Here is an 8,600-nt window from a genome sequence, read left to right as displayed (position 1 = left end):
ATGGAGAACTAAACAGGACTTAAGTCTCAATAAATAAATAAATGCAGAAATAAACACATATAGAAATGAATCAGTGAATCCGTGAGTAAATTGGACCTCCTACCTTATTTTCATATGGCCACAGAAATACAGAAATAAATAAATGTAGAAGAAAAATTTTGAAATACATGTAAAGCATTTATTATCTTATTCCAACATTAATTTTTGCATGTATGTATTCATACATTTATTCTTGCATTTATGTAGGCATGTATTTATTAATGTATTGAGCTTTAAGTCATGTTTAGTCCTCCGTACCCTTGGTCTTTCTGTGTGACTTCACGAAAGGGGGGTGGTGGTGGCATCCTCTTGGAAACCACTGCCCTCTTTGATTCGGTTGCAGATTCCTTGATATTCTGAAAACCACCAGTGGCGCCCTTTCTCCGCAGGATCTCAAAGTGCCTGCGGTTAATACCGTTTACAAAAAAAAAACGAGTCAGGTGTGCGAGAGCAGCACAGTTGCACGGGATTTGCGCAGCCAAACACGGAAGGAGAATCGCCGATTCGTGCGTATTTTTTTCTTTTTTTCCGTGGGGAGAGAAATGTCCGAGGGGATGGGCCAGATTCTGTGGAAATGCTGCCTCCGTTTAGCTGCTATCCGCGCTGGGGTTCGGGAGTTGTCCGGCTGATGATGGCACACACAACCAGCTGCGGACCACAACCGTGAGAATCGACCTGTCTCGTCTTGTTTGTCAAAAAAGCCGAGGCTCCGTTACCTTTTGTGGATTGAAAAAAAAACATGCCAAGCTCCGACGGAGGTATATCCATTTTTTTTTAAAAAGACCCACACTCAGTGAACTGCCAGAGCCGACGACGTGTTGCAATTACGCGGAGAACCAAGAAGCCAGTGGTTTGAAAACCCACCGCGTAATGATTATTATTAATAACGCTTTTTTTGAATGGCATGTATCAGTGTTGGCACGTAACCGATGAAGCTCGAGCTCCTTTTGATGTCTCTGGATCCATTCATCCTTCTGCTGGAATGACGTCTGCACGGTTGTTATAATTTTGATCGGTGAGACATTCGTGAATTCATAACCCACCACTGAGCCAACAACCCCTGAGCCGGTGTCCGGTGCTGGGGGGAGAGAGAGAGAGAGAGAGAGAGAGGGGCTGTGAGGCGGTGTCGGCAGTCGGAAGGATATGGGAGAGCGAGCGGAACCGATGCAGTGGGTTTTGGCAAGGCATCGTGAAAATACAGGTGAGCAGCAGGACGAAGAAGAAGGGACTGACAACCTGCCTCGTTACCTTTTGTCTTTTGGCTATAGAAGCACACGCAGGGGCAGCCAGCCCAGCCGCGACACCCACAGTGTGACCCGGCTTCTTTTAATCCATGTTTGAGTGCCGCTTTGAGACACATTTCTTAGGCCACATCTCTCCGTTAGCTAGGCCCGCAGGATGCCACCTTTTAAGCAGCTGTTCCGATTAGATGGGATCAGATGGGACACTACTCACTGACTTGTTGGAATCACACATTTGCTGTTGCACATATATACACACAGGGCTGCAGCCAGTGGTGGAAAGTACATCTACTCAAGTACTGTACTTGGATACAATAATGAGATACATGTACTTTATTTGAGTAATTCCATTGTATGCTACTTTATACTTCTACTCCACTACATTTCAGAAGAAATAGTATATATTTTCCTCCACTACATTTATTTGGTTACTTCAGTCACTAATTGCTTTACAGATTCACATTAATAATACAATAATATCGACAAATAGTATAGGATACATAATTATAGATTAAGCTACACAGCAGGGCCTTTATCATATGCAACACTAGATATTTACATGAATCTCTCAATAATTATAATCCAATGATATATGATTCTGAAACAGGTGATTCTGCATAAGGAGTATTTTTACTTTTTGTACTTCCAGTGCATTTTGATGCTGATACTTAAGTGCAGGACTTTTACTTGCAACAGAGTATTCCTACAGTGTGCTTTTAACACTTTTACTTAAGTAAAAGCTCTAGGTACTAGTGATAGACCCATAGATCTGCCCGGCGACATTTTCAGTAGATAGTTGCGTTTTTTAAGTCTATCCCTATCGGCCGATGCGGGCTGCTGCGTTCGCCGATATTTTTTCCCAGCATTATTTACAGACAGGCGTCCACAGGCAGCTCCGTGTTGCTGGAGACTCCTTTTTAAAGTTCAATAACTGTTTCTTTTTTTTTTTTTTATTAAGGGCTCGTAACAGTTGTTATCATCATTGTGTCATTTTTATGATGTAAATTGAGGGAGCATCAGTATCAGTCATCGGCTAAGGCTGATGAAAAAAAATCGGCATCGGCCCCAAAAAATCCATACCAGTTGATCCCTCCTGGGTACTTCTTCCACCAGTGACTGCAGCTGACTATAGTTCAATTCTAGTTGGGTATTTTCTAATCCGCTGTGCAAATCACAAGTTACAAGAATCCAAAGTGGTGTGACAGTTTCTTGGCCTAGTTGGTGTAAGCTGCCAGTACGGCAAAGTATTCAGTTGAAGTAAAATGACAGCATCACCATCAATTCTTCTTCTTATTTAGTAGCTTTATGATTCATCCACTGGTCTTTTCGTTACTAGAAGCAGACTAACCGGACTTGAAGCCCGGTCTAACATATCAACTGTAATGCTTTAGGTTGGGCAGTAGGTGACATGTTTCCACCAAAGGGAATGTCACACCTGTTCTCACACTGAGATTGTTTCACTGGACAATTCAGGTCTCTCCCTTTCACACAACTTCCCGGTTGTAGATAGGTTTTCCTCTGTTGTCATTCTGTTCATGCCACTCATTCATTAATCAATGTTTCAGCATAAATGACTAGAGGTGTCAGTTTGGGGAGTGCTGAGCTGTCCTAGGATAATGATTACTTTTAGGGATCTGTCTTTCTGAATTTCCCCTTTGAGGATCAGTAAAGGCTTATCTAGTGAAAATAACATTATAATCCAGTCTAGACTTCTATGCATTTTGAGCAAAAGGAGATGAGTTAATGGGAAAAAATGAGAAAGGGCATTACTTTGCACGAAATGGCACATAGTCTTGTCCTGAGTCAATTTTATACTAAGGCACCGCATACGTTTGGCACACACATTAGTACTGGACTATATCCCAGCTTTCACTTTTTCCATGTTATTTAATACTAATTTTTATACTTGATTTCTCTCACCATAAGCCTGTTGTTGAGTATAGACAAGCTTACACAATACATTTTGAATCCTACTTGACTAAAAGATCAACTCAAGCCAATCCATGTTAGGCTGCAGCAACACCCATGTTTACACTTGGTTCACTGGCATCCCCGTAGGTTTTAACCCTAGTGGAAACCAACTGCCTCCAGGGAGTGCTGGCAGATATAGTATGTTGTCTCTTTGTTTTCCAAAGCACACAGACACATCAACGCACACGCACACGCACACACAATCTGCTTCTCTGCTCTAATATTGACTATTATACATATGTTATTTGATTAGGCTGGGCGTAATTCTGGTGTTAAGGTGTTTAAAAGTTTATAAAGTCGACGTTTATTGTCATTCTACAACACAGTTGCACCATGAAATATGAGTTTTGTCCCTTAATGCTACACAAGAAAAAAACTAAAATCTATTTAAAAGAAGTTTTTAACCAGCAGTTAAGGAATCACACGGCTTTGGGATGAACCAGTAGCAAATTAGAGCATTTGGCGGTGTTATAATACATAATGAATGCCGATTTCTGTACCTTTTAAATGGCTGTATGAAGTCTTGTTGCTTGTATTACACTGAAAAAAGTATAACCTTGCTCAAACTAAAAAAAATGATGTCCAGATATCACATCTAAAATATTTGACTTCACAGAATCTAAATTGAGTAACTTCATATGACCTAATTATTTTATGTTGATGTAAACAATAATACTGCACTTGACTCAACCTTAATTTTTTGCCTTGATCCAAATTATTTTCTTCACTTTTAGTTATTGAACCAAACTAATAAATTGAAATTGAACCAACCTAATGTATTCACTTTTAACTGATTTAACTTGAATTGTTTGCATTGACACCAGTTAATTAATTTACATATATCCAAACTATATTTTTTACATTTTATTTGACCCAAAAATAATTTGTTTCCCACCTTATAAACTCTATAAAAAAGACACTTCGCCAACAGATTACATTAAATGTATTTATTAATATTAAACATATTAACCATATGCAACATTAACATTATGCAATCGGCCTTCATTTTTTTTTTAAACTAAAAGAGGGCAGATATGTGTGTAACCCTGGACTATGACTAAACCTGGATGCTGACTAAAATTATACACTGTATAGCATCCCTAAAGGCACTGCAAGGTGGCAAGGGGAGGAGACGGTGGAGAGAAGAGGAGAAAGGCTGGAGAGGGTGATGTGGAGCCAATTGAAAATTAAATAAAACACAGATGCTTCAACAAAGGGTGATATTGTTGTCATGTCCCTGTAATGCCTGGGATTAAACATCCAGACATAAAGTTACTTATTTTTTATTTGTATGTGAAATCATTACAACTTGTATAGCCATGTAAGAATACAATTTTCAGGTACTCTCTTATTTACTTTTATTTTTCATGCCAATCATTCATTTAAACTAAGACTACCTTTGATTTCTTGGGCTAGTCAGGCCAGGAGAAGATATGGAGAGGGGAACAGAGGAAAGGATGAGAGGCAGGAGAGAGGAGGAGAGAGAGCAGGACAGGGCCAGGGGAGGATATACTGTTAACACACAGGAATAACAGTGAATTGTTTTTGAGAAAACATGCCGTTTTATCACCCTCTGGCAACTGGAATCTCCCTTTGAACTGGGCAGTCTTTATCAATATTGTATCTGAACTTAGAATCTGCTACAACGTTTTCAGCACAGATCTTTAAGAAATACAAGTCAGATAAAAAAAATAGATTAGCAAATGAACCAGGACAAACACACACGTGGTAATAGGCCTATACACAGGCTCTATACAATCTGAACTGTAATAACCGGTAAATGAAATTACATGAAATATTATTCAAAACACTCACTCAAAGCCCAACAATATAACATAGCCTTAAATGGCTACAGCACCCTTGGCTAGGTGCAACTAAGTGCAGAGGTTCTAAGTGCAGAGGTTCTCCCCCTCATAAAGTGCTGACTTGTGGTTACTACAGGCTACCTCAATATAAATGCAACATCTACTGTGTGTGTAAACACACAAGCATGTGTACGCATGTCACACATACTACTGTGCAGTGTGGAGTTCACCATTCAGTTTGCGAATCTTGGAGCTCATCTTGTTGGAACCAAGCTCCATCAGGATCTTCTGAAGAGCCTCAAAGGTAAACCTGAACCCCTGTGGATATTCCATGTTAAGAGCATAACAGAGTCCAAAGAGCATTACCACTCCAGCTGCCACAGAAGGCAACTCACTGAGAACTTCCACACCATCAATGATGATCCCGATCTCTTTTGGCTGTTGTAGAAGGCTGGAGTTCTCTCTAAAGACGAAGACCGCCATGGTGGTACTCTCCAGCTCGGCTTGATCTTTCTGGGACATCTGAGGTCAAATATAGGACAAAATGTACAAGTGAACAACTGATTATTAATCACCACATCCAATAGCAGGGCTTTCAAGCTTCCCCCAGGATTATTAAAGTTGCATCTCATCACGGAGAGAAAACAGATTTGGACATACCGTGTATTCTTTTATCAGGTCCTCAACACATTCTCCCAGGTATATGATGAGAGATTTGAGGACACACTCCCTTCTGAGATCAGCATCAGCATCCTGCAGGGACAGTGAAAAAGGGTTACTATGCAGTGTGGAGGATAGGCAAGCTTTTGAATTTCCAGCTCTACCACAAACAGTCGGTGCTTGTACGATTGGATCCATAGCACAATTAATTGAAATCAGAGCGTTACAGGATATGTCAGAGACCACTGACAGTCTCTCTTACAAGAGAGATGATTGGATGTCTCTTTGCCAGGTCAGGCCAATCCTGTCTTTTACAGCGCTCTCTCAAGACCTGCCAGTGGTCATTGACATGTTCTCATCCTGGATGTCTCTGCTTTCACTAATTTGTGCTGTGGATGAATGTGGATTTGAGCTGGAATCAAGGTATTGTGCAAGCATCTCGCTGGTTTGTGGAAGAGCTGGTATTTGCACTGGTCACTTCACAAATACAACAATGGCAGTAGCTCCCCACCAAGGGAGAAGGCCACAGCAAGGTGAGGAGAGCAGTTCCTCCAAATCCCCCAAAATGCAACTCTGTGTGCACCAGAGGAAGGGCACCTGCTGCTAGTGTGTAAAGAACATTTGCAAAGCCCACACATCCTTGCTTGACACACACACACTTCATACCAACAGTTTAAAAAGATACAGCATTTTTCAAATGACTATAACCATAATCACTGAAATAAAAATGGAAAAGGATACCTATCCCCATCAGACAAGGGTTAAAATGCTAACTGTTGTTAGTGGTTCATTATATACATCATACCTGGTCAAGAAACTCCAGGATCATGGCAGTTTTTGCTTTGGTTGCCCCTCCTCTCTTTTTGATGATCTTCAGTAGCTGCGTGGAGTACTTGTCCAGCTGGGCCATAAATCTCGACAGCAGGGGAACTGCAGTAACCCGCAGAAACTCTGCATTGATCTGTACATGAGGAAGCAGTGCACAATATATATATATATATATATATATATATATATATTAAAAATTTTTATTGAAGACAAACTTCGCACAAGCATTCATTTCCCACCTCCAAAGTATGAGTTTTATGTAGTCTCTGCTTTACTAAATTGTCAATTATCAAAATGTATAATTCTTCATACACAAATACCCCTCAATGATCATTTAGGTCCCACTAGAATGTATGGTCTATAACAATCATGTAACAATTGTTCCCCATTTGGTTGTGTTTTGGTTATGATTTGTTATGATTTGTTGTTGTTCATTGTTACTTCTGTCAAAATTTAGTTAGTTTCATTTATTGTCCACGGTGTGGAAATTTGTTTTTGGTCTCATAAAAACAACAAGCAGGACAACAACAACAACACTTACACACTTAGTAATTTCAAACTAAATATAATTTTTGATGAAAAAGCAATACTATTACTAGTCTTCACAAAGCCCTGTGGATGTATTATTTCTGAAAAAATGTTTGTTATAATTAGTATGAAAGAGGTTAAGAAAGGTATACCTCTTCCACCTGAAATAGAGCTGGCCATCTTTCCATGAGGTTCTCGATGGAAGGGTTCTGATCTACAACCTCTTGCCTCCTAAACTCGAAGGTCCTGGCCATCTTCTCCCGTATGGTTTTGTCATTGTTTCTCTTCTTTACTTCAGTCAGAAGCAATGTTCTTTCTTGTTCCAGGCTTTCTGGAGTCTCAATGCTGGGCTGAGGATAATAATTGGCCTCACCTCTTCTTGCCTTTTTGTTGTTCTTTGCTGGGCGGGGAAGGGGATCTTCTCGTGACTTGGATTTGAGTGTGTTCACCATGAGCTCAGATGCAAGTCCATGTGACTTCAACTGAGTGCGATAATTGCACATCTTATTCTTGAGTCTCATTTTCCATCCATAGCTCTCATTGAAGGAGTCTGGTTGCCTAAGGCAGGGATGCTTCCTTGTGAGAGCCTCTGCGACATCACTCAGGTCTGCATCATTGGGGTACGCCTTGTAGGAGAAAATCTTCTCTGCCAATCTTTCCAGAATGTCTGACAGCATTTTAGACGTAGGGGTCAGTCTAGTTTGGTTCTGTGTGTATTCAGCATTCCCTTTCTCGAGTTGACCTTCTGTTTCAAAGGAGAAGGTTGGGATGTTGAACTCTTTCGGCCAGGGCTTTGTTCGGAGTCTCTCAGAAGAGCTGCTGCTGAGTATGATTGTGTCATCTGAATCAGTGTGTGTCGATAAGAAGCTTGAATCAGTGACTGCCGATACGGAGCATGAATCTAGGTCACTCAAATCAGTTGGGGCACTGTCTATGAATTCAAGAATGAGATCAGTATCAGGAACAGTCGGTATGACCTTGATGGTGATAAGATCCTTGATCGAGGAAGTTGAGCTTAAGTTAACAAATGCTCCTCCAAAGTCAATATCTTTGTATTGCAGCCTGATGCCTCCAGTTAGTTTGTATGCTTCTTTGACCTGTTCAATGAGCTCTTCAACAGTGTCTGGCACCAGTGGTAGATCCATCCTCTCTGAGCTGTCGTCACTCAACAAGATGAGGAGTCGTATGGGATTTGCCATATTGACGGATCAAGGGTCCAGGAAGCTGCTTCAATACCAACTAAAATAACAAAGGACAGGGACACACAAAAGACATGGCATCAGCTCCCACTGCAGGTTTCTACAGATGAATAAAAACATTTGTTCTCAACGGTAGCCTATCTGATCTATCGGGTAATGTTTCAACTAATATTATAGATAATACCACAATACAACATAAGTTGATTTTACCCCCAAATTGTGGACAGGCTCCTCTAGGAAGCCCACACAACAATCATGGTTAGAGTTTGAGTAGGCTTCACCAGGTGAGGGGGGTCAGGTTGAGGACTGTTATTACCTGGATGTGTTGA

The 8,600-nt window shown here is 40.7% G+C and overlaps 1 protein-coding gene across 1 annotated transcript in view; it reads left to right on the top strand.

The window, feature by feature from the left end:
• Nucleotides 1-579: 579 nt before the first annotated feature.
• dagla (diacylglycerol lipase, alpha) overlaps nucleotides 580-8,600 on the top strand; it is a 51,236-nt gene continuing 43,215 nt past the window's right edge. The window contains exon 1 of the mRNA XM_083915552.1: nucleotides 580-1,240. The gene's annotated coding sequence lies outside the window, so the exon portion shown is untranslated. The remainder of the gene's footprint in view (nucleotides 1,241-8,600) is intronic.

Source organism: Echiichthys vipera, assembly GCF_963691815.1.
Source record: "Echiichthys vipera genome assembly, chromosome: 1".
NCBI classification, from domain to species: Eukaryota; Metazoa; Chordata; class Actinopteri; order Perciformes; family Trachinidae; genus Echiichthys; species Echiichthys vipera.
The sequence above is the reverse complement of the archived record's forward strand: the minus strand, read 5'-3'. Positions and strand labels throughout refer to the sequence as shown.